The sequence below is a fragment of the Sparus aurata genome, chromosome 3 (genome assembly GCF_900880675.1).
Source record: "Sparus aurata chromosome 3, fSpaAur1.1, whole genome shotgun sequence".
Lineage (NCBI taxonomy): Eukaryota > Metazoa > Chordata > Actinopteri > Spariformes > Sparidae > Sparus > Sparus aurata.
Genome location: NC_044189.1, coordinates 5,293,044 through 5,318,774, shown reverse-complemented (window position 1 = coordinate 5,318,774; position 25,731 = coordinate 5,293,044). Strand labels below are relative to the sequence as shown.

Sequence of the window (25,731 nt, the reverse complement as noted above, 5' to 3'; positions counted from 1 at the left end):
TTGTTAAAATGTGAGGATTTCATTGAAAAGACAAACATCAGCACAAAAACAAAGAACAACACATTTGAGATTAACATTCATTCATGTTCATCAGTGTAAAGGAATTTACATGTTTAGTCTCATAAGTTCATAGTTGTAAATGTGTTGATATACATCTCCCACTCTGCTCACCGCTCATACGAGAGACACACTGGCTCCATGATAGACCAAACTCCATATTCTCGATCTATAGAGGTGCAGCAATAACATGTTTTTGAGGCTAACCCTGAAGTTAGCATCGCCCTGGTTCCCTCCACAAGAAGTCTATGAGATTTTTAAATGGATTTTAGAAAATAGCAGAAAATAAAAACACAAACACAAGTTTATGATTCTTACATGTTTTGTTCGTTAAAATAATCTTCACAGATGAACACACACAACTTTTGAAGTGTAAATTGAATCTTGCTTAGTAAAACGCAAACGCTCACATGACTTACACATCACCACCGCTTAATGTCTTACTTCAAAATTACTATACTTGTTTTCTATAAACTGATCAATGCACAAGTTGTAACGTTAGAGTTAGAATAGTCTGTAACTAAAGTGTGGTCACACGCTGTCACCTGATTGTTTTGAGTATGAATTAGAAAGAAAACAACAATCAATAAAACAACCAATCAGAGTCATAGAACATAGAACAGTCCCACCTTTTCAATCAGTCCTTTTTATCTAATGTTACTTACATAGCAAGAAGCCATTTTTTACTCCTTTACTGTCTTTTAGTTCATCAAAGCTACATCAAGTTTCACCAGGAGAGTCACTGAGTGTGTTTGTCATTCAGGTCTCTGGATTCAGCTGCTCAGAGAGCTCTGTGCTGTTGTCAGGAGCTGCAGGTCAGAAACAAACATCCTGGATTGAACTTTTATAAACAATAAATACAGGAAACAGTGTTGAAAAGGTTAATCTGCACAATAATGTGAAACATGTTTTAATCTAAAACATGAAGTGTGAGTCAGATCAGCTGAAATAGAACCAAAGTAAGTTTTACTTACAAGATGGAGGGCTGATGGCTGAAATCAAAACAAGACAAATAATTTCAGTCACAGTTGTAAATGCCAGATTATCTTTAGTCACTTTATTCCTCTCTTCTACTCACTCAGACTGAGTATCTCAGTCTGTTTAGTGCTGACTGTGTTTACTTTCTCTGATACTTGTTTTCATTTTGCAACCTGAATAAAATAAATCAACTGAAAGACTGAAATCAAAGTAGTTAAATCTTTCCTTTTTCTCTCTCACCTTTCTTCTTTTTGTAAACGATGAATCCAGCAGCAACAATGAGAATGAGAGCAAGAACAACCACTGCAGCAGTGACGAGGACGGTCATGTTAATGGGCTTCACTGTTGAATACAATCAATTAAGACTGATGCCGATGAAGCAAGTTAGGACAAATTAAAACAGTTGATTTATTTATAATCAATATTTTTTTAAGATGATCTCACCTTTCTCTCTTACCTTTGTTGGTTCTGATCTGATCTTTCTCCAGTTTGGTGATGATGTCCTCCTTCACACCAGGGAGCTGAAACACACAGTCGTACCTCGTAAAAATGCAGGTGAATTTACATGATCTTGGTCTCAGTGGATAGTTAAGATCTCAGAGAATGTGTCTCCATGTACATTTGTATCACCACCTATAACTTATTCTACATCAGACAGTAGATAACACCATGATAACAATGATCCTTTGCACAGAGATGCCACTGAAATCATTCAGCAGCTCCTCGACTTCAACTGAACCAAAGTAGACAGAAATACCACAGAGCACATATATTCTACAAAGGTTTCAGTTTGGACAGAACCAGTCAAACCTGGATTCCTTAATGTACCCAGTGTGTGTGAGATATTTATTTTATCCACTTGAAAAGGAATCAGGCTCCACAATACAAGTGTCACAGCCCTGTTTGTAATACTGTATATAATACCACTAAACAGCCGTTAGATGGCAGCAAAGACATGTATGAAATAGAGGCTGAGAGTTTCACAGCTGCCCGACCCAAAGCTCTGGTATTTGATGACCTGGGAATGAGACTCAACAATCAACTATGTTTCTCCAGAATCACGTGCTGCATGTTTGAAGTGGGCAGAGCTCTAATGGGGGAAAAACATGTGACATCACATATTTCTATGCACCTATCAGGAACAGGCTACAAGTTTTGGGTTGCTTGGTTTCTGTCAATCATATAACTTGCTGATACCAATTAACAATATTAATTAACATTGATAAAGATGAAGCAGACAGATTTCTAAGTATTACCATGTAGATGTTAGTGAAGGATGAGCAGCAAACAGTCAGGAATCACACAGAAACAGATGATATTGATTATTATAGTATTACATAGTAACATTTAATCATTTTCTCTCAGGGTTCCTCTGTGTTTAAGTCATTTCTATTATTGTTGTATGTTGCTTGTACACTTAGTTTTTGTTAACCACCAGCTCAAATCACTGCTGTGAATAAACATGTTTCAACATGTATCTCACTCTGAGTCTCTCAGTCTCAGTTTGTTTCTCTTTCTTTCTGAACGTATCTTATGACCTCCTCACAGGTTGCTCAATGCTCAGTCACGTGAGACCTAGCTTAACTAATGAGTTGTGATTGATAGCCGACGTTGAAAATGGCAACAGGTAGAGAAGATATTGATACCAAGTCAAGTCATGTCAAGTCAAAGTTTATTATCCTACAGGGGGAAATTAAGTTGCAGCCAGGTATCAATACACAACCACCGACACAACACATAAGATAATAAATAGCAATGGAGACAGCAATTACAACACAGATAGACAAAGATCAGTACATGAAATAAAATACAGTGCAAGATCACTACATGGAGATGCCAAGATTAGCACTTGTCTAAAAGTCCAGCAGGTGGAGATGATATTGGTGCAGATTTATTGTCAGTGTCCTTTTCAAGACGACCTTTTAATGAAAAGATGGACATTGTTAAAAAAGGCCGCCCAACGCCCGAACACCTCGAGCTAATGGCTATACATGTTTTCTATAAACAGATCAACACACAAGTTGTTAAGTTAGAGTTACTACAGTCTGGTCACACTATCAATAAAACAGCCAATCAGAGTCATAGAACATAGAACATTCCCACCTTTACAATAAGTCCTTTTTATATAACGTTACTTAGTCATGCGTTTCATGTGACGTCACACATGAGTCACAGCGCCATCTTGAGCTGCGGTAGTCTAATGTAAACAATGCCGTCTATCTGCTGTTCTGCAGGCTGTAATAACAGCAAGTCAAACAAAGATGGACACATATTTTATAACATTCCCAAGAACACAGAAAGGAGACAGAAGTGGATAGCTGCAATTAGAAGGATTCACTGGACGCCGACAGAACACTCCAGGCTGTACAATGATCATTTTATTTCGGGTAAGTTTGTTGACTCTGAACTGACTTTAGTTAGCCTAGCTAGCAGAAGTGGAAATTAGCACCCACCGTAAAATACCAAATAATGGCCGGGGCATTCATTTTTGTCAGCCACCTAACAGACCAGGCGGCAATTTGGGACAGGTGTTTAATTCCCTCCTCACAAATGTCCGGGATGAAAATGTCACAAACTTCACCAGCTTCTCGGTGAATTCTCTGGCATCCTTCTGCAAGTGAAGTTGTTGCGGCGGAGGAAACTCCTCATCGCTGCTACACTCACGGTGGCGTACATTTGTTCCGCCATCGCCCTGATCATTTTGCGGGAAACTTCCGTTTGCTGATAACTCATCCCCGCATGTTTATCTCAAGCTCCTCGCTAGCTGTCCTCCTCCCTCCAGCAGGCAGCCTGGCCCTGTTGCTGTCCTGCTTGGACAGACGCTGAAGCTCAGCTTGATTTTTACGCCAATCTCTCACTTTATTTGGGTCGACAGAGAAATGTCTAGCGGCTGCTTCTCCAGAGTTTTCCTCTGCATATTTTACGACAGAAAGTTTGAATTTCAAGTCGTACTTTTTATTTTTTTGCTGCACCGGAGCTGGTGCTTCCTGCTGTAGGGCAAAAGGTTGTGTACAAGGTAAATGAATCGCCAAAACAAAAATATTTGGCAAATGTTGTGCGAGGAGCGGGGTTAGTAATCCATTTGGGAGTACATGTGGATCCAATCCTAAAATACTTGTGTGGGGATAGTGTGATAATTGCCACAGACACATGGTCACATGACCAGTTGATTGCCTGTGGTCATGTGACCGGCTGTCAATCAAGAAGTGATAAGGTGCTGCTTGTCTCAGTGGAGAGCCCTTTGACTTGGCTGCAGCACCTGTTGTGGTGTACTCTCCCTCTCATACAGGGGGAAAACAAGACATAGCTCAGGTTTGTGCTAGCCTTTTGTTTGTGCTCTACCTATGTCACTATGTGTCCATGTGCTGCCAGTGCTCTTTGTGTTAAGTATTTTAACCTGTGTGTAAATGGTAACATTACCTGAAAGACATTTTAAGTATATCTTATTTATTTATGTTTCAGTTCAGAGAGCTCTGTGCTGTTGTCAGGAGCTGCAGGTCAGAAACAAACATCCTGGATTGAACTTTATGAACAATAAATACAGGAAACAGTGTTGAAAAGGTTAATCTGCACAATAATGTGAAACATGTTTTAATCTAAAACATGAAGTGTGAGTCAGATCAGCTGAAATGGAACCAAAGTAAGTTTTACTTACAAGATGGAGGGCTGATGGCTGAAATCAAAACAAGACAAATAATTTCGGTCACAATTGTAAATGCCAGATTATCTTTAGTCACTTTATTCCTCTCTTCTACTCACTCAGACTGAGTATTTGTTCATACTCTGTATTTACTTTCTATTCACTTCTCTCTTTGAGTTGTACTGAAATCTTTTCCTCTCACCTTTCTTCTTTTTGTAAAGAATGAATCCAGCAGCACCGATGAGAATGAGAGCAAGAACAACCACTGCAGCAGTGACGAGGACGGTCATGTTACTGGACTTCACTGTTGAATACAATAAGAGTTTACTTTTTTTGTTGTTCCCATGCACTCCCCTTCAGCACCCTCTGATCTCACTCTTACCTTCGTTGGTTCTGATCCGATCTTTCTCCAGTTTGGTGATGATGTCCTCCTTCACACCAGAGAGCTGAAACACACAGTCGTACCTCGTCCAGTCTTCAGGTGTGACTGATGAAAGTTTCAGGTCAACACTCATCTAGAAGTTTCCATCGTGGTTGGGGAGGATCTCTCTGTGGTCCACCTCCTCATGAAGCTCCTCTCCATCTTTCCTCCAGACGAGTGAGGCTCTGTGAGGGTAGAAACCTGTAGCGAGGCAGCTGACTGGAGAGGAGGGAGTCTTCTGGAGGAGAGACACTGAGGGAAGCTCTGGAGAGAGATCAATGAAACTATTTCTAGTTTGAAACAATGAGACAGCAAACTTACTTAACTCATGCTAAGTGTACAATGACTATCTCAGTCTGAGCATCGATTGAACATGTCAGTGTCTACTGATTGGTTAGGAGGACATCAAATCTTACAGCTATAAAAAATAAACCCATCAGCAGTTCAGTCTGAGCAGACTGTATGAACGTGATTGTGTCCATTAAACTACATCAGGTCAGGTGATTCTACCTGTTCTCAGCAGAGAGCTCCTCCCATAGTCCACATACTTCTTCAGCCTCTCAGGGAAAATCACTGTGAGGATATCTTCAATCAATTTAATTCTAGCTTTGTCAGCATCCCATCTCAGTTTGGTGCTGACAGCCTGTTGTTTTGGAGCGATCCATGTCTCTGTCTTCAGGTCGATTGATATGAAGTCTTCTCCATCATAACCATATTGATTAAAACCAATAACCTCTCCGGTCTCATTATCCCACTCACAGCCACTTATCCTCTGTAAAATGTGAACACCTGAGACAGAGACAGAGAAGAAGAAACACCTCACCTCATCACTTTAAGGTTTAACATGCCAACAATGAACAGTGATGCAGCGTTGCTGGTTTGAGTCCAAACTATTACAGCGGGGACTAACACAAAAACAGTTTTCTCTAGTTTTGTACTATAATAGTTATATTCTGTGTGTTAAAAAATGTCAAGTTGAGCGTCAGTTCTGTGAGGCTTTGACTGGAGAAGAGATTCACCTACCTGTGTGCAGGAAGGAGTTTAGTAAGAGGAGGACATATATGCTGGGTGTGTCCTGTATGTGTCTCTGTGTGAGACCAAGCTGCCACATGTTAGTTTGTTTCAACTTATTCTGCCAATTTGTTCCTGATACATTGTTGTTGTATTCTTTAAGTTATAGGTACATGCATCCAGATGACATATTGTTTATGTCTTTTAAGTGATGTTTAAATGCAGCCAGTAATCATGATGTGTATCTGCCTTCACACCAGACTGTGATGTATTATTTGGAGTTGTTTGATTCCTACTTCCTCTCCTGTGAGAAGTTTAACCCCGTAAATATGGCTCATGGAGTGTATTTAGATTCACAATCATTATGTATTGTTGTTCTGTATTTACTTTGTGTACCTCCAGCCCATGACCATAGGAATAAAAGCTTGGTTATACTGTTCTCGCTCTGCTTCTGAGTCCTCCTTCTAGCCTAGGTCTGACAAATAAACGATTTAAAGGATTTCTGATCCCTTTGTGTAAATGTGCACACCACGTATCCCCTGAAGCAGTATTAGTCAAAGTTTTCAGTCTTTTTCACTGTGCATGATGGAAACTTTCTTTCAGCCCAGGGAGGCTGATAAAATCAATTCCAAATATTTCTGATACATATCTTTACAAATTATTTTCATAGTTTGAAGGAACAGTTCATGAAGTAAAAGGTGAAATATAACATAGTACATACTGTACCTTCACTTTGGTTGAAGCGCTGTTTTAAACTATTGATTGTGGCTTTGAAAAAAGTTTGCTGCCCCTCATAACATGATTCTTTGTAATGCTCCAAGTGTTGAGGATCATCTTCGAATACTTTTTTCACCCAGTCATATTTTGGTTGGAGTATCTTTTTGCTGCAGTCACAGTAAACCAAGAGATTTTCATCAACCACTGCAGCTGCAACAAACTCCGGGAAGTCTGGGAGTCCAGAAGATGCAGTGTAGATATACTTCAGGGAGTGTTTCACTGCAGGACAGAAGAGAATCATACATTCAGTATAAATACACAGATTGTTACGACCCAGCTTGATAGGGGAAAGGGAAGCAACATAAAACAGATGTAATTGGTAAATTAAAGTTATTTAATTGCCAGCAGCGGAATTGTCACAAAGAACACAAACAATAAGCGGAGGATTGAGGGCCTGCGAGTGCTGTTAAATCAAAAACCAAATATAACCAAAAGAGGACTCCTAAACTGAGCTACTGTTGTTAACCAAAATGAAAATAAAACCTTACCTACTTCCCTATCCACTTAAAACCAAAAACAGTCGGAACAGCACCCCTCCACCTAGTGGATCTAACAACGAGTAAACTACAGGTGTGTGCGGTCAGTACTATAATCTAACTGTGCCTGGCCCAGTCTGCAGACAATTAATGAGTGTTTCATTCACTTTATCGTGACCATTCGAAATCCAATAAGTCACTGAGAGGAGAATACAGGTTTCTGTCAGATGCGCTTAATCCAAGGAGAAACAGGAAGCCGTTATTGCAGTTTGTGGGTGTTTATTTTACCCTTTCAATGAAAAGTACTCATGCATACATTTTTGTGGATGGACTTGCAGAAATGGTCCATGTTATGGTAAAAAAAGCTTAGCGCTCAACAGAAATATAAGCACCCTGCTTCTCCTCTCTCAACATCAAGCAAACAAATTCCCAGTCAGACATAGGTGGCATTCATCAGGCAATCATTCAGCCCCAGTGACACACACACAAGCAGACACACAACCTCCTAGTGACAAGCAAAAACACATCTATGCCGCAACATTCACAATCAAGTCAAAGTCTGTACAGTTTCGAGAGACACAGTGGCGTGCTGCTCAATGGAGATCACAGCCACCCTGACTGCCATGCTGGCCAGACATTTGTAGCCACTTCCGCGAATTGCTCCATCCAGATTGGTGCGCCGATACAGGTGCCGCTCCACTCAGAATCCCTCAGGCCAAGAAGGGGGAGGAGCACTAGCATCCTGAAATAACACCGATAGGCAGGCAGGCACACACACACACACAAAATGGAGGCAGAGCTCGGCGACGGCCGTAACACACATCATCATCATCTCACTCCTGATAAATATGATGCCATGATAACACTTTAGGTTAAGGCCTGCCATCTACAGCATGAATCTTCTTATCTAACTCATTTATTACCTATTCTATCATTACAGGGTTACAGTACGGCCCACCAACTACTGAGAAGCATTTTGGTGTTTGGACAGACTTTAAAGAAAAGTTACACTCAAATTACTTTAACTATCAGGACCCCCTTCTAATATGAACGTGAGCATCCTTTATAGCTGCAATATATTGATATCATACTGTTACTATGAAAAGAGACTATATGTCATCTTAGACTATTGATATTATATCATGATATAAGTGTTGTCTTTTCCTGGTTTTAAAGGCGACATTACTTGATGCCATTTTCTGAACTTACCAGACTGTTGTACTTGTTTTAATACTTGTCTTTACCCACGTCGTCATTATATCCACATTACTGATGATTATTGATCAGAAATCTCATTGTGTTTATTGTTTTTAAATATTGTTGCAATATTGTTATAAAGGTATTAAGTTGAATATACTGTGAAACTTCATTTTGTTATCCAGTTCTAGCATTAATGTGATTTTGAGGACATTTTATCAATGACACACAGAGGTCACAAACCAGAGACCACCACCAACATGTGTTGGTGAAATGAAGTGAGTTTACTGACAGAAGACACTCACGGAATCTGAAAGTTATAAAATGAACTGTGGTTTGTCTTTTCATACTGTATGTTTGCTATTGTGCAAAGACTTTCAATAAAGTCTCTCATTGACTGTTGTTTTTCAGTCCTCTACTGTTTATGACAGTTGTTCTGATCCTGTCACAGGGCAATAGAGTTGATCATCTTCTATAACTGCCTCATCATGAAGAAGCTTTTCTTTTTCTTGTACTCGATAAAAAACAAAGAACAACTTTGCGTGATTTTCTTTAGTGTCAACAAATTATTGTCAACATGAGTTTATTCATATTATCATAATACTGAGAAACACTGGTTTATTATTAGGCTATTTATTGGAGGGCAATTGTAAACTAGAAATACAGGCTACACATCCAAAATTGTGACAAAACCAAGAAATTACTACTGTGACTGTTAGTAGGAACAACATATCTGGAAGAAGTTGAAGATTTGTGGAAAGATAAACAGCCGACACAGACACAACCTAAAAAAAAATCATTTAATAAAGTCATTGTTGGAAATTTGGCCAAACATACACAGTAACGGCTACAATAAAACATATATACAATCATAAATACAAATAGGTACCAACAATCAAAATAACTAGTATAATAGAATGAAATAAAAATAAAATAGTGAAATCAAATCCTTCATCACACAAGTACAATAACGCACTTAAGAGAGTATAATAATTTTACTACACTTTGTACAAGAAGCACAAAATGAATACCAACCAACTTCTAGATATTTTTTCCCCACTAACCAATGACTTTCTGAAGTATTGATGGTGGCAACTTCTTCCGTCACTGTCGTTTCTAGGGAATACAAAGTCAGATGGTACCTGATTTGGTCCCCTGGAAACAGGGGCGTTGCTAGAGCTGCAGCTTTACAGTCAATGACTTGACTGTGACTAACATGGTTAAGCTGATCTCTCTCAACAGCCAAGCGTCAGGTGCTGCAGCCTATCTTGCGTCATTGTTGACCTTAGCCACGTATGTAGCCGCCTCAAAACGCTGAATGTTCTCTCACAGCTAAAGCTATTGATGGGTATTGTGAGAGCAAGCTGAAAGATTTGAGTAATGGATGGAAACATTACTGGATCTAGTGCTGTGTAAACTGACTGAATGTCATTTAATTGGAGCGTCTCTCTATGGAAGTTTAGATTTTTAGAGTTTAGAGTTTTTTGCCACAAGAACCTTCTCTGATTTCAGCTCAACCTTGTAAGGACCTGCCAGGCCAGAGAGGCGCTCCTCACAGAGAAAGTTGTCTGACTTTGGATCACATGCCAGAACACCCTCTAGAATTTGGATGTTTACAGATGAGAAGCGCTGGTTCATATCTGCAACCATTCTGTCTAGACAAGGAAGAAACAGTTTTTCTTTAACTTTTCTGAATCACTGAGGTCACTTACTGCTCCAAAGCTAGACTCCACTACATAATCTTCCATGCGTTTCTGCTTCTGCCTCTGTCTGGAAGTGCCACATGGTTCAGGAATCTGGTTTGCTGCACAGAAGGTCTTCATGTTATCATACAGTTCAGCAGCCTTCTCATCAGTGCGCATCTGTCTCAGAGTATCACACACAGCTGCCTTAAACTCAGCAGCCCTTGCCAGATCTACTGACTCACTTTGCAGGTATTTCTGAAGGATATCACTAACAGACAACAACACCTTAAACACCACAAGCATGTTGTAGGACAGGTAGGTAGGCTATGCGGGCCTCCCATGGACGGCACCATAGGTCTAAATGTAGGGGACTATCACTGCTTGATAATCAAGGTCATTAATCACTGGTGATTAATTTTACAAATTCGGATTTCACGATTTAGACCGATAGGAGGATTTCTTCGCCCCTTTTTCACGGTCTAAACACACTGTCCCTTTTGACAGAATTGTTGCCACGGCAACCGATCTTGGTACTACACTACACGGAGTAGTACCTTAACGAACAACCTCTCACTGTTAAACACAGCTGTCTTCTGTTTAGTTAGCTACTCTAAATCAGAACACGCAAGGGTCTGTGCTCACTACACACCCCTGTCGAACGCGCAGCAGGTGGCAGTGTAACTACAGGAACGGTTTATCGATGCTGTTGTCGCGCAGCCACCGACTCCGCCCAACCGGCTAAAAGTCAAGTGTACGGTGACACTTGTGCATGCAAATCAGGTCACGAATCTGGAACACGCAGCATCCGGACAAAAGAATAACGCGCGGTGGAATCTAAACGGTCTTTCAATTCACAGATCTGGTTACAACGCAGAATCTGGGTACATTACTTTCAACGTAAGCGATGCTGGAAATCTCTCTTATCACTCATAAATCTTGTTACAAAGCAGCATTTGTACACATTAGTTTTATCTTAAGCAACTGTTAAAGCTCAGCGAAATTTTATGTTCATGCACAATTCAAGGTGTATGCAGTCAATAATATAAAGTTAAGTATCACACTAATCACTCGGTGGACAGTCAGACGATATTAAAACAGCTTGGATTTTGATTATTGCAACTGATGTTTGTCTGTAGTTAATTTAATGCAGAGAACCGTGGTTTTGGGGTGGCCTCACACGGGGCACCACGAATTTGTAGGACAGGTAGGTAGACTATGCGGGCCTCCCATGGACGGCACCATAGGTCTAAATGTAGGGGACTATCACTGCTTGATAATCAAGGTCATTAATCACTGGTGATTAATTTTACACTCGTAGAAGGGGCACCACCTCCATTGTTTGATTTACTGAAATAGGCTGGAGGGAACTATTCCAAACATCTAACTGTACAAGTTTGACTTGGACAGCTAGAGTATCAATTTCAAATCAATTTATTCAATCTCAATATTCTGAAGCAGTGAATTCTTTGCACGTATTCATCGATTCTCCACATCAAAATTAAGTTCCAGACAAAAACAAATGATTATATATATTTATTGACTAAATAATTTGGAGTAACATAAATGAACTGACAATTTTAAGACGAACAACAGATAACAGAAAAGGTAAAGACTGTAATAAGAAATAAATAAATTATGTGACCGTCGGCAGATGGTAAAGTTAAAGGGTCGGGTTTTTATATATTAAGTATAACGGGAGTAATCTTTTAACTTTTTTACTAACGAGACCCTAACCTCAACTTTCCTAAGTTTATAAGACAGAAGTCAGAACTTTAGACACCACTCATTCTCACGTGTGTGGATCCAGCTGTATGAAGACGTTCAGCCTGTTTTGACTGGGAGTCAGGAGGCACTGAAGCTTGGTCTCTTTGAGAGTTCTGGGTTGGACCACGGCACGGCGCGTCGGTCCAGTAGCCAGAGGGAAGGCCGGTACTCTGTTGAGGGACTCTTGGTCCGGAGGCCCAGCGGGGATTCCGCCTTGGGAGCGCTGGGGGCAGAGTTGATCTCGGCTGGGAACACACAAAGTCTCTTTTGTGGAGACTCCTTGCACGGCTTCTGAGGCAGACGATGGACTGCAACGTTCTTCATCAGATGATCACAGTCTTGAAAAAGACTTTTTCTTGATGTTTTAAGGTGGTTCCCAAGTTCTGATCCTTTCACTAATTCAACTTCTTCTGGATCAGGCGGTGATACTTTAAAGTTATATTAAAATCAAATCAAAAATCAAAAAGAAAATAATTTGTTCTATTAAAGACTTGGATAAAAGTAGAGCACTTAAAGTAGTTATTCAATTCGCTTTCTTAGAGCTTGTTGCAAAAATAAAAGTAAAGATTACTTTAAAAATAAATGAAAAATAAAAAAGTGAAGAGAAGAGAAGAGAGAAGGAGAAGAAGTCAGGAGAAGAAACAGGGGGGCAAGAGAGCCCGGAGAAGAAGACTCCAAGTCATGACCGAAGTCAGGACCCAAAAAGGAGTTGAGAGTGAGCGAGTGAGCAGAGAAGAGAGAAGAGAAGAGAGAAGTCTCAAAGTCCTGACCGAAGTCAGGACCCGAAAGTGAGAGCTGCAGCAGACACACCGAGAACAGGGGTGGGGCTGGCTGACAATACTCCTTCTGTGTTTGGATTTTAGACCCACAACACTTTAATCTAACTAAACTATTGCTTTAATGTTTCGAAATCGTGTTTTAACCTCCCAAAAACTTTACCATCTTAAAAGTCGAATTTTTGTCTTCGTTAAAAGATGTAACATGGTTATGATCCAAGAATGAAAGAATTAAAAACATGATTAAGGCATAAAACAATAGTATATAACATAAACCATAAAGCATACAATACACAGTAGGACCAAGGACTTATACGGGTCAATGACATGACATGCATATTTTTGGGTCCGAGTCCATTATTTAATAAAAAACATAATTTAATCCATTCATGACATCTATCACTTTATTCTATAAATCCTATTTATTTTCATACATTTTTCAGTAAATTCAAATAATTATATTATTTTATGTTTTGGCTACTCAAACCTCTAAGATGTCAGGTGGTGCAACTGTCCGAGCAAGTGAGCAGACTAAGAAAACTATTAAAAATGTTATTTTAATAATGATAAATTCAAAATAAAATACTCTGGCATTATTTTATGTTGGAAGTCTTTTGGATAATGATATTTTTTCTTATATCAATAGTTTTAAAGCTGTTAAAATAACTGCAAAACTTTTGTCCATCAATTTACATTCCCTAAATGTCAGGGTGGTGCAACCATAAACATTGGACTTTTATTTTGAAGTGAAGAGACAATAGCCGTAAACAGGATGTTGCATCAGCCAGAGGACACCCAGGGGCCCTTGGGACAAAGCCAAAAGGTTTGTAGATCTCTGTCAAATACTGATAAAAATAACTACTTTCAACTGATATGTAGGCTGGTACACTTCCCATGTCAGGTGGTACAACCAATGTAAAACTAAAAATTGTTATTTTATCATAAAACTCTTTGTTTTTTTAAAAAGTGGTCTGTTTGAACTTCATGACAAGGGTAGAGGCTAATGCTAGCATCCAAACAAAAGCCTGTTTAATTCGAGATTAGTTGCAATAGTCAGGTGGTGCAACCAGTAAGTCAGGTGGCACAACTGCAAGGAATGTCACTATATGATGCTATTCAAAGCTCTAAGTGTATCCATGACACTTCTTAAATGTTTACTACTTTTCAATTTAAAGATATTATACACTTTAAAACATTTCACATGATAATTTGTACATTTTAGATGCCACTATCAACTAAAGAAAAGTCAGCACGACACAGGGCGCGCATTAACAATGACCCAGCTGCAAGGGAAGCATATCTTGCAAAAAGAAAAGAGAGGTAATGCATCCAGATACAACACAACAGTTCATTTTACAGTCATCATTATTATATTAAAACTTTCAGATTCTTAAATGGGAATTTGTCAGTTTATTAGTTCTTGTGTTTTATAGTTATCAGAGGAGGAAGAGAGAGGGGAAAATTGTGAAGCCCCCCATCAGCCAACTGTCTAAGCAAGAAAAGAAAAAAATGAGGCTACAGTGGAGGCAAGATCAGAGAAAGCACAGGGACAGAGAAAAGGCCATGGAGGAAATCTTGAATTTCACACCAAAGTCAATAGAACCCCCAGCAGAGCTTGAACCTAACCCTCCCAACAAGGATGATATTGTCAGTGTAGATACACCTAATGCATCATCAATACCACAAAGAAAAGCACGCAGTAGATGGAAAAGAGAGAAAGCAAAGTTGCACAGGAAGAAAACGAATAGAAAGATTAAAGAAAATGAAGCCAGAAAAGCAAAAGGCTAAATCTACTGAAGGAGACAGATCAAGTCCAGTGGCCACCCAGAGAAAAAAAAGAGTTGTAGACTTCCTCTGTCGAGATGAGAACAGTCGCTTACTGCCAGGGAGAAAGGACACAGTCACAAAAAACAAAGACAAACAACAGAGACGTGTATTAGTTAAACCCCTCATTGAACTCCACCTGCAGTATAATTCTGAAGTGCAAAATTCTTACAGGCTGTCTTAAAGACAGTTTGTCCGATATTGTCCTTTTTTTGTAACGCAGCCAAAATTATCATACAGGAGCACATGTGCGTGCTTAGACCATGAGAATGTCAAACTCTTGACTGAAAAACTGCACCAGAAAGGTTTCCTGAAAACAACCAGCATGTCTCAGCTGTTGTCTTCTATTGTATGCAGTCCAGACAACAAGACATGCATGTATCGAGTCTGCCCTAAATGCTGTTATAATGAGGTTGAAATTCCATTACCACAGGCTTTTCAATCAGAAGCTCGACAGCCTAGCCAAACACCACCACAACTGGTTGCACCAAGCCAAAGAGTGCAGGGCTTTAAAAGAAAGCCTAAGAGAAGATGAAATTGTCCTCCATATGGACTTTTCAGAGAATTTCTCCTGCAAACTTAATAGTGAGGTGCAGGCTTTTCATTTTGGAGGGAGTCGGAAGCAGGCCACAGTCCACACGTGTGGCTTATACAGCAGCAGGCTCACAGTCCTATGCAACCATCTCCGCATCTCTTCGGCATGATGAGAGAGCTGTTTGGGCCCACTTGGAGCCAGTGCTGAGGGATGTGATGAATTGCAATCCAACTCCTACAATTCTACATGTGATGAGTGATGGTCCAGTCACCCAATACCGCAATAGAAAGAATTTCTATTTGCGCAGCACCATTCCCTTCCTCTCAGGCTTCCGGCAGGTGATATGGAACTTCTCAGAGAAGTCCCATGGAAAAGGCGCCCCTGATGGAATTGGCGGTGCAGTGAAGCGCACTGCTGACTCTGCTGTCCAAAGGGGTAAAGATGTCCAGACCCCAGAAGACTTTTACAACCTCCTAACAGAGAGGAAATCTGATGTCAAGTTCTTCTGGGTGACTGAGGAAGACATCAAAAGATTTGATGAAGCTGTCCCTGAGGTTGTGCCTCCTGTAAAGGGAACTTTGGCGATGCACTAAGTAATCTCCACTGAATCAGGGATGCACAGAGAGATCTCCTGCTTCTGTAGCAGACCAAATATCTGCCAATGCCACAATCCCATACTGGTCAACCTCCAAACAGCCAGTGCACGGGACAGTGCTTAGGCCAGCGCCCATGAGAGCGCGCATGAGAGCAGTGATCTAAATGGAAAATTTGTCATGGTGAATTACGAAGGTCAGCCATTTGTGGGGCAGGTCCTTCAAGTAGTTGGGGAAGAGATTGAGGTGAGCTGCATGCAGCAACTGGCAGGAAAAAATGCATTCACTTGGCCCCATCGTGCTGACATCATTTTTTTCTACGCAGCTGAAGTGCTCAAAGTGATTGCAGAGCCAGAGCCTCTCAATTCACGGCACACACAGCTGATGAATTCTGACTGGGAATACTTCAATACACAAAACTGAGATCAAATATTGTCTACCAATGTTGAGCCAACATTTGAAAATGTTCCGATTTTGTTAAAAGATACTTCATTGTTGCCATTTAAAATAGTGTTATGGTGTTGTAGTGTTGTATCAAATGTAATCTTATCTAAAGTGTTTTTGATGGGTTAGGTTTAAGTCTCTATTTAAGAAACCTTAAAAAGAGACTGATGACTAAAACACATGTTACTATTTGAATTGAAAATGCTTTTTTTTCCAGCATTTTTCAAGTCATAACTTATGTCAGGTGGTACAACCAATATTCGTCAGGTGGTGCAACCAATTTAAAACAATAAATGATAGGTTAAAGTGACCAAATGGTTTACTAAATTTAATGTGTGTAGTTATTATACTAAATATATATGAATTTGTGTATTTGTGTACTTATTTTCCTGTCTTTAAATGCAAAACTGGATGTTAAGGATACTTAAAACCTGACCTATGGAATGCAAAAATCTTAACTTATTGTAAAAAAAAACAAAAACACAATGATAAAATAATGTGTTACCTAGTGTAGACACCATAAGGGATAGTTGCCAAAGAATTCATCTTAAAAGATCTATTAGGAATGTATATATATTTTCATGAATAGTTGGTTGCGCCACCTGACATTTTTTTTATTGTGAAGTTAAAAATACTGTTAAAAAATGAGTTAAAACAGTTAGAAAACTTGTCCAATAAATGAGACTTGTTCAACACATTGTTCTGGACTCAAAAATATGCATTACATCTATATTGAAAATACTTTTAAAAAATACCTTTTCAGAAGCTTTATTTGTCATTGACCCATACATATTCCTTGTAGTTCTATCTTAAGAAAACATCAGACATTTAACTGGTAAATAACACAAGCATTACACACAAAGAGGATCATGATATGCAAGTCTGTGCCCATCGCAAAGGTGGGGGCTGGTTTCTTTCAAACCCCAAATTCATTAAGTAATCAACTTCATTTGGGCTTGACAATAACATGGAAAATATCTACTGTATGACTTTCTTGGCTATTAGGGAATCTGCTAAAATTAAGAAGATGAAATTGTAGTTAATAGTTATTCAGAACATATTGAAAGGTGGATGAGTATAGGATTGGAATGCAGCAAAGATTGTCATCTGATGTGGAGAGAGAGAGGATTCTATTGTTTTTAGTTGTTAGGTAGTAACAGAAGGTCTCCGATGATCTGTTTATAGCAAGAGAGCAACACATCGTCCTTTCTATAGGGAGAAGAGGCCACGTACTGGACATCGTTTGGTCTGAGGAAGAAAGAGTTTATCTTCTTTGGAAGGGGGGAGAAGAGGCAAATATTCAGTCAAACAGATATGCTTTGTTTGTTAAAATAGTCTTGTCTTGTGGTTGAGAGGTTAGAGGTCAGAGGACGGGGAAAGGAAGCAAAGCCTCGTGATGGAGACATAAGGGCTGGTGTTCCTACAATGTAAACAGTTGAAAACTGACTGAGTTTAACATGCAGTCCCACTGCAGTGCAGTTCTTTAAGCTAGAGATGCACTGGATAACAGCAGGAAAGTTTTCCAGCATTGCATTGACAAAGCGCAGCTGGCATGACCAGCGTGTTTTTGACAGCTGCACCAGTTCAGTTGGTTGCAAGCCCAACTTGGTCTGAACATTTTTGAACTTATGATGGTTTACTACTGATGTATTGAAAGTTGTGTACACACACACTGCAGCATGTTAAACAACTGACTGGCCTCTGGTATAGACAGAGCACTAGATTTAATTGATGGGCGTAACAATGGACATAAATTGCCTCTGGATGATTAACTCTAAACTTTGCCTGCACACCTCCAACAGCACCACTCATGACCGAAGCCCCATCATATGACTGTGCAACACACATGACAAGGTTGATGCCACTGAGTGTCAGCTGATTTTCAATTGCTGATGTTATGTTTTCTGCATCAAACTCTCTAAGTTCTGTCAGGGCCAGAGGACTCTCTTTAATGCCTCTTTCATTTACAAAGCAGACACATATGGCCAATTGTTTTCTGTTGCCATCTCTGGCTTCATCTACCATAATTGCAAACATTCCAGCGCGTTTGATTTCACTCGCTATAGACACTGACACCTCAGCACAGCACTCTATGATTTCATTTTGGGATGAAGGTGACAAATATGTGCTGTGTGATGGGGCTGTGTAAGACTGCATTGTTGCTGGATATAACTTCATTGTGGCCACGGAATGGAATGCCTTGTTTCACTAAATATTTTGTGATGGCAACAATGCGTGTCAAGTACTCACGTCTCTCTTTTATTTCCGCCTCGTGTGCTGAATGCAACTGTTCAGCTACATTGCCATGGGAAGTGCAGGACTTGAAGCTATGACATCCTATCATACTGCTCCTATGGGCATGTGTTTTCTCATGTTCTCTGAAAATGTCCAATGCCTTTTTCCAATTAGACACACCAGTGCTGACAAAATTATCATGCCTAATATTCTTCCCAAACATTCTGCAAGAAAAGCAACATGCGGCGTCTTTACTCACAGAATATTCTAATCATGGAAAATCTCTAAACCAGTTGGCACTGAAGGATCGGTTTCTCAACCCAAACCTTTACTGGGGATATTCAGACAGTTTTATCTGATTCGGACCATCACATTTCTGCCCCAAATCAGAGACATCACTAACCACATTCTGAATCTGAATAGTCTTGCGTCTTGCCCCCTGAGTCTGACCAGTGTCCTCCTCAACAGATATATCTGTTTCTGTGAAATCTGTTCCATCAGTGATGAAGTGACGGTCCCTCATGTCTTTTGCCTCTCTCTCGTCTGTCTCTCTCCTCCACTTCCTCACTCTGACTTGACTGTCCACCTGCATCTCCTGCTCCTCATTCTCTGTAACAGCATTGTAAATACAACAATATATAAATAAAAAACTGCTTTTGCCTAGGCTTAGCCTCATTCACTCTAACAGTCTCACAATAAGGAATTTTTCCTGTTTGATCGCGGTAATACTACCATGAATGTACATTATTTCTATTTTCACTCACAATTTGGTTAATTAGATAACGCTTTATTATAGAGATGCACCGATCAATCGGCCGCCGATTAAAAAAGCCGGTTTTATATCCAATCGGCCCCAATCGGTGACCGGCCGGTCACTGTCGTAATTTCCGGTATTCAGCCGATCAAACTGACCCGCATGCGCGGTGCGTAGCAGCTCAACACACACAGAGCAAAACAGCTAAAAACTAGCAAGACTCAGGAAGAAAACATGTCGCTGATTTGGACTTATTTCACTTTGCCCCAGGACGACCCAAAACACGCTGTTTGTAGTGCTTGCAAGTCAAAAGTAAGCCGTGGAGGATCAACGCCTAAGACATTTGGAACAACAAACTTAATACGCCACTTGGAAAAGAAACATCCAGGTTTGTTTAGCAAATATAAGGAGGACACTGCTGCTAAGAGGAGGGATGCACCAGAGCCGCAGCAACCACAACAACCCTCCACCGTGGCTCCTATGTTCGACATCAACACTGAAATTCCAACGCCACCACTAGGAAAATAATGGAGTTTATGGCACTGGACGACCAGCCGTTTAGCGTAGTGCAGGATAAAGGCTTCGTAAATCTGATGAAACACCTGAGTCCACGGTACAAATTACCAAGTAGGCGGTACTTTTCTGACACAGCGCTGCCAGAGTTGTTTGAGAGCGTTTCAAGCCATATACACAAACTGCTGGACGCCACTAAATCCCCGGTCAGTTTCACAACGGACATTTGGACTTCTAACGTGAGCTTAATGTCAATGTTGAGCCTGACTGCTCAGTGGCTGGATGATGAATTTGAGCTACATCAAGTCCTTCTACACTGTGAAGAATGCCCCGGGTCCCACACCGCGGACAATCTAAGAGCCAAATTTGAAAAAATGTTGGCGGAGTGGAAAATCGACAAGAAGAGGGTTCATGTCGTGTTGCGTGACAACGCTCGGAATTTGACCAAAGCACTGAATGATGGCAACTTCCCCAGTATCCCGTGTATGGCTCATACACTCCAGTTAGCGGTGAGTGAGGGACTGCAGTCTCAACGCACTATCACTGACACTGTGGCAACAGGCAGGAGAATAGTCACGCACTTTAAACATTCATCGCTAGCCTATTCAAAACTCCACGCTATCCAGGAGGAGTTGGGTCAACCCACGAAGCGCTTGCAACAAGATGTCCCCACGAGGTGGAACAGCACATTTTATATGTTGCAGTCGCTGTTGGAACAGAAACGTGCCCTGGGCTTATACGCAACAGAACACGAGCTCCCGGCCGTACTCAGCACAAATCAGTGGGGTTTAATTGAGAATGTGTTGAGCATCCTTAAACCTTTTGAGGAACTCACTAAGACAATTAGCTCCTCGTCAGCCACCGCCGCAGTTGTCATCCCTGAAATCACTGCACTGAAGCGCCTTTTGGGGAGAGCAGCAGACACAGACCGTGGTGTGGGCACTGCCAAAGCCACGCTGTTGGAAGCGGTCCAGAGAAGGTTTGCAGACATCGAGAAGAATCCACTGTACGCTGTGGCCACTGCTATGGATCCCAGGCAAGTTATAACTTACTGCTAATAATGTTTATTAGCCCACTACTATTCTTAAATGAATAAGCATTTGCTACTAAGCTATAGGCTAATGTGTTTGCATGGGTTTATCAAAACATACAATTAATTAAAACAAAAAAAGGTGTTTTTTGTTGAGAGTGCACAACATTTATGTATTGCCTGGCTAATGTGGCTATATAATAAAATAAAATTCCTTTTGTCTGTTGATACAGATACAAAACCTGCTACTTCTCAGCAGAAGTAAAGGATGAAGTGAAAAGGGTGCTTCTGAACATGCTGGACACAGTGGACACCAGTGCCAGCAGACCCAAACCTGATCAGCCTTCTGAGGAACCTGCAGCCAAAAGGGCAAGTCTACTGCTTTCGGTGCATGATGAGATACTGAAGGAGAGTGCTAGCAATGAGGAAGAGCGACTGCTGGGCAGCCCTTCATCTGTGCAGTTACATCGTTACCTGTCCGAGTTGCCCATCAAGAGATCTGAAGATGAAACTGTAAATGATGTACTGAAATACTGGCACGAAAACAAAACACACTACCCTGCACTTGCCCCGCTTGCCCAAGCCTACCTCTCTGCTCCATGTACAAGCGTCGATAGTGAGCGCTTGTGTAGCTAGGCTAGTAATGTCATAGATGAGAAAAGAAACAGGCTTTCTGGTGAGAAGGCAGAGATGCTTCTGTTTGTGAAGAAGAACCTGCCATTGATGGTTAAGTGATTGCATTGAGAGTGGGACTGAGTACTTTGTTCACAACCTAAAGCTACCTGTTTGTATTAGTGTTTTTTTTTTTTATCCCATATTATGTTGCACTTTTTTATTTAGAGATGTCAAGAGAGGTCAAAGGCCTGAAATGTGGTGCAATTTACTTTGAGAACCAGTTTTCATTTTCAAGTACATATAGTGCACTTTATCTTTTGTTTGTATTAATATTTTAGTTTTATCCTATATTATATGCTGCACTTTTTATTTTGAAATATTAAAAGAGGTGGTGCAATTTGCTTTGAGCACCAGCTTTAATTTTCAAGTACAAAGATTTCATTGCACTTTATTTTTTTAGATGGAGTTAAAGTTTTCTTTTGTCTTATCAACTGCTGCTTGTGTTGAGGTGTTGTTGAAAGCCTGCAATATATTGAATGTGATGTGACATTGAAAGTCAACTATTCCAGTGTTTCTCAAATGGGGGTGCAAGTACCCCTGGGGGTACCCAGAGGTACTGGAGGGTTAGTCAATAAATTACATTGTACCAGGCAACTGCTGGGACGTGTTTGAATGTAAGTTAGTTATTGACCTGTAAACTGGACTGAATGTTATGGTCAGTGTTGAAAATAAATCTGCTCAGGAGGCACTGTTGAAACTTTCAGTCTATTTCTTATTTGTGATGTTTTATTCTTGAAAAGGGGGGTTATGATAGCATCATATAGCCTACCACTAGTTGTGGTTTTAATTGCAGTTATATAAGCAAAATGTTGTCTGGGAGAGGGGCACTTGTATAAAATTTGGGAAAGGGTACTCAAGCCAAACACATTTGGTGTCTATTATATGATTATAATAATTTCTTAGATAGAAAATCGGTATCGGAAAAACCGGTTTTGGCAGGTCAGACCTCCTTTAAAACCGTAAATCGGTATCGGCCAAGAATTTTGGCCGAATCTCTACTTTATTATAATCTGGTATAGGCCGTTTTGTTCACTGTTCTGGTTTGATGTTAAAAGACAGGAGTAAGTATTCAAAAACTGTGTTAAATTATTGGTGAGAAACAGGGGTGGGATTAAATAAGTTATCTTACTCCCACTCTTTTTCGAGTGTTAATGAATTAATTTGAATATCGAACCTGCATGTCTTCTGTTCTAAGTATTTAAAAACAGCCCGATCACAGCCGACAGAGCAACATACGGTAGGTCAGTGTGTTAACGTCCTGTGGATAAACTAGTCTTCATTAGCTGAGCTCTCTCCCTAAATGATTCCCTTTAACATATGTCTCAGTGCACGAGCAAAAAAAGCTAAACCTACCTCTCTCCCTCTCATTCATATTTCTCCTCCTCCCTGCTGCGTCTTTGTCTCGATCCCATTTTTTAAAGAACTGTCTGATGTCCATGACGCCCGCCAGGCTGCCCGATGTCAGTGTATCTGTATCTATGATCCGCAGCAGTGTTTGAATTTAAATTTCGCGCACTACGTGTCGCCCGTTCCATTCAGTATCTACTGCAGGGGGGCTCCGGGGCTTTCACCTGTCACAGGAGCTGTCAACTACTTCTCGACGCCTCATAGCGCAGGGGTACGGATATTATTCTGTGATCATAAACTGTCTGTGACGAAAAATAGACTCAACTGTGAAACTTCATCAGGAATTTTACAGGGGGGCACAGCCCCGGTAAAAAGTGCCTGGCGACGCGCATGCCTGGAAACCAGTTGTGTCAGAACTGAAGGCCAGTTAGCAGGTCAGTGCACAGAGGCTCATCCTCAAGAGACGATGAGTTTTGCTGGGGAGAAGTAGAGGTAAATGGGTCTTCATCCCCAGGATCAGACAGCATTTGTGGAGATGTGTGTGGCTGCGGAGGTAGATGGCTCCTCATCCTGGCTAGTGGCAGAGGGTGCTCCAAAATATTTAAAAAGTCCCCTGCATTCACATTAAAATACAACATAAATGATCAATGCAGGAATAGCACAATTAAATAAACCTGTTATTAAGCATAATGTATCAAACTTTTAGAATAGGAAACAAATGAATAGAAAACAAAACACAACCTCCTTGGTTGATGGCTTATTATATACATGACACTCCAAATGACTCAAAAAGCTACATCACAAAATATCTGTGTAATATACGTCTTTTGAATTAGCTTACAGAATTGATAATTCACTTTACTGAGCAGCACAGGACCTAACGTGATGTTTAACAAACAATATGTGAGATAGTCATGTTGTGTTACATACACATTATTAGGGTGAAAATAATAAGATATAATGTTTGCTAGTCAGTTGGACTGAAAACGGATGCTGTTGTCATCTACTATTATAGCCAACAGTGTAGCAAGAGGCTAACAAACATACGAGTTAGCCTACCTTATACTAATTAACATCATTTCATCTCATTACATGCATGGTCACACTTATGAAGAGTATTTGACATGGCTCCATACCTTTATTTTTTGCTCGTTTCTCCTCTTTTCTTTTCTCTTTTTCCAGAACTGGGCACCTGATGTCTGTGTCTTCTTATCCATTTGTTTGTTTGACACTCGGGAATCAACACGTGACCCCTCCCAACACTGTCAACCAAGAGTTAAGACTAATCCAATTCAATTCACCTCGTTTTGTAATATATTTCATTATTTAATCAAACCCCCAAAACATATGTGAAACTATGGGCTTTTATTCACAATATTATCATGACTGAAATGTCCTTCATGTGGAAGGAATTTGTGATGTGATTGACTTTACCCTACTAACTGCATTTGTTGTGCACTATTAGATGAATCCCCTGCTCCCCCACTCCAGTAGGTGAGCCTGTCCCCCCGTCCATTTGTTTTCCTCATATAAGTTGCCAAAGACAGTTACAGTTACTACGTTACTTTTGTTCGGTCCTGTAACGTTGCTTTGTAAGAAATTTCTCTGTATTTAGTTGAGTGAAGGACCTGTGTAGTTATCAGACTGTCAGACCGACACGCCCTCGCTCTGCTTATCCGTTCACACTGGGACGGCTCACCAATAATGCGGCCCTGATACTACCTCCAGAGGCGGATCAGCGCCGGAGCCAAATTTCCCCCCTCTCCGCATCTGAAACTTTCACACAGGGGAGGGTGCGGAGAATTGGCGCAGGATCCCTGCATGCAAACAGCAGTGTGAAAGAGGCTATTGACTTGACTGTAAATTAGCAATACAAAAACTGGAGGACATGAATGAAACAAAAATAATATATATATAATTTTTTTTCTGCTGGCGCTCATGACGCCCCTCCTTGAATGGCGCCCTGGGCGGCTGCCCACACTGCCCATATGCAAGACCACCCCTGCAAGGCAAAAAGGGCAGGGGCTCAAGCACCCCATTTGTGCACGCTCCTGGACCACCTAACAAGATGGACACGCCGGATGCCTGTGTACTGCATGGCAGCTGTTTACATGGAGTTTGACTTTCTAGATAATTTTACAAATGCATCATGACTTAATTTATTTTTACCCCGCTGAAAAGAGCGAGAAAGGCAGAGGGTAATTAGTGGGGCTACGGAGAGAAAGTGAAAGTAAGAGAGTGTCGTGGTGGCTGTGACATATTCTACATATACAGATATTAAACTGTAGTAAAATGTTGGTATGATGTCTGAAGTCCTCTGTCTCCTATGTTTCACCCCACACTTACAACATACAGCCTCCAGTAACAGCACAGTAATACAGGCTTCAGGACTACAGTATGTTCCTGACAACAGACTTTGATCTGTGCTTGTTCCAAAGTTAAACACAAATCAAAGTGATTTAGGAACTTTAGAACAACGTCCTAATTCATTCTATTATCTGAGCCCTGAGCTGGACAGACTGGTTGATCTGAAATATAAAGACAGGCAGTCTCCAGCTTCAGGTCACTAGTTTACTGCTGAACTGTTCTGTGTTTCATAAACTGCTTTCAGGAAGTAAATCAAGGAAAGTTCTCTTACCTGAAAATGCAAAGTGGCTCGAGAGAAGCAAGAGAATGAAGATCTTCATGTTCTGATTAAAAGGAAATTTAATCCACGCAACAGCTGACTTGAATCAGTGGAGTTGAATCTTCACGGTGTGAATAAAGGGAGGAGGTGTTTTCTGTTTGGATAAACACGCCTCCTTCCTTCCATCACTGTGTCTTTAGCTCCCCCCAGTGGGGATGAGAGGTTTAGACAGGAGTAAAAGTTCCTCAACAGGTTTTCCTGTGGTCTTTGGTCTTTGCTAAACTCAAAATAAACTGAAGCTCTTGTACTCATATAATGAAGTTTCATATATAGAGGTGTATATAGATATAAATAGAGGTGTTAAACCTTATTT

At 40.5% G+C, this 25,731-nt stretch overlaps 1 pseudogene; it reads right to left on the bottom strand.

Moving 5' to 3' along the window:
* On the bottom strand, positions 1-25,496 carry LOC115578669 (major histocompatibility complex class I-related gene protein-like; annotated as a pseudogene).
* Positions 25,497-25,731: the final 235 nt, after the last annotated feature.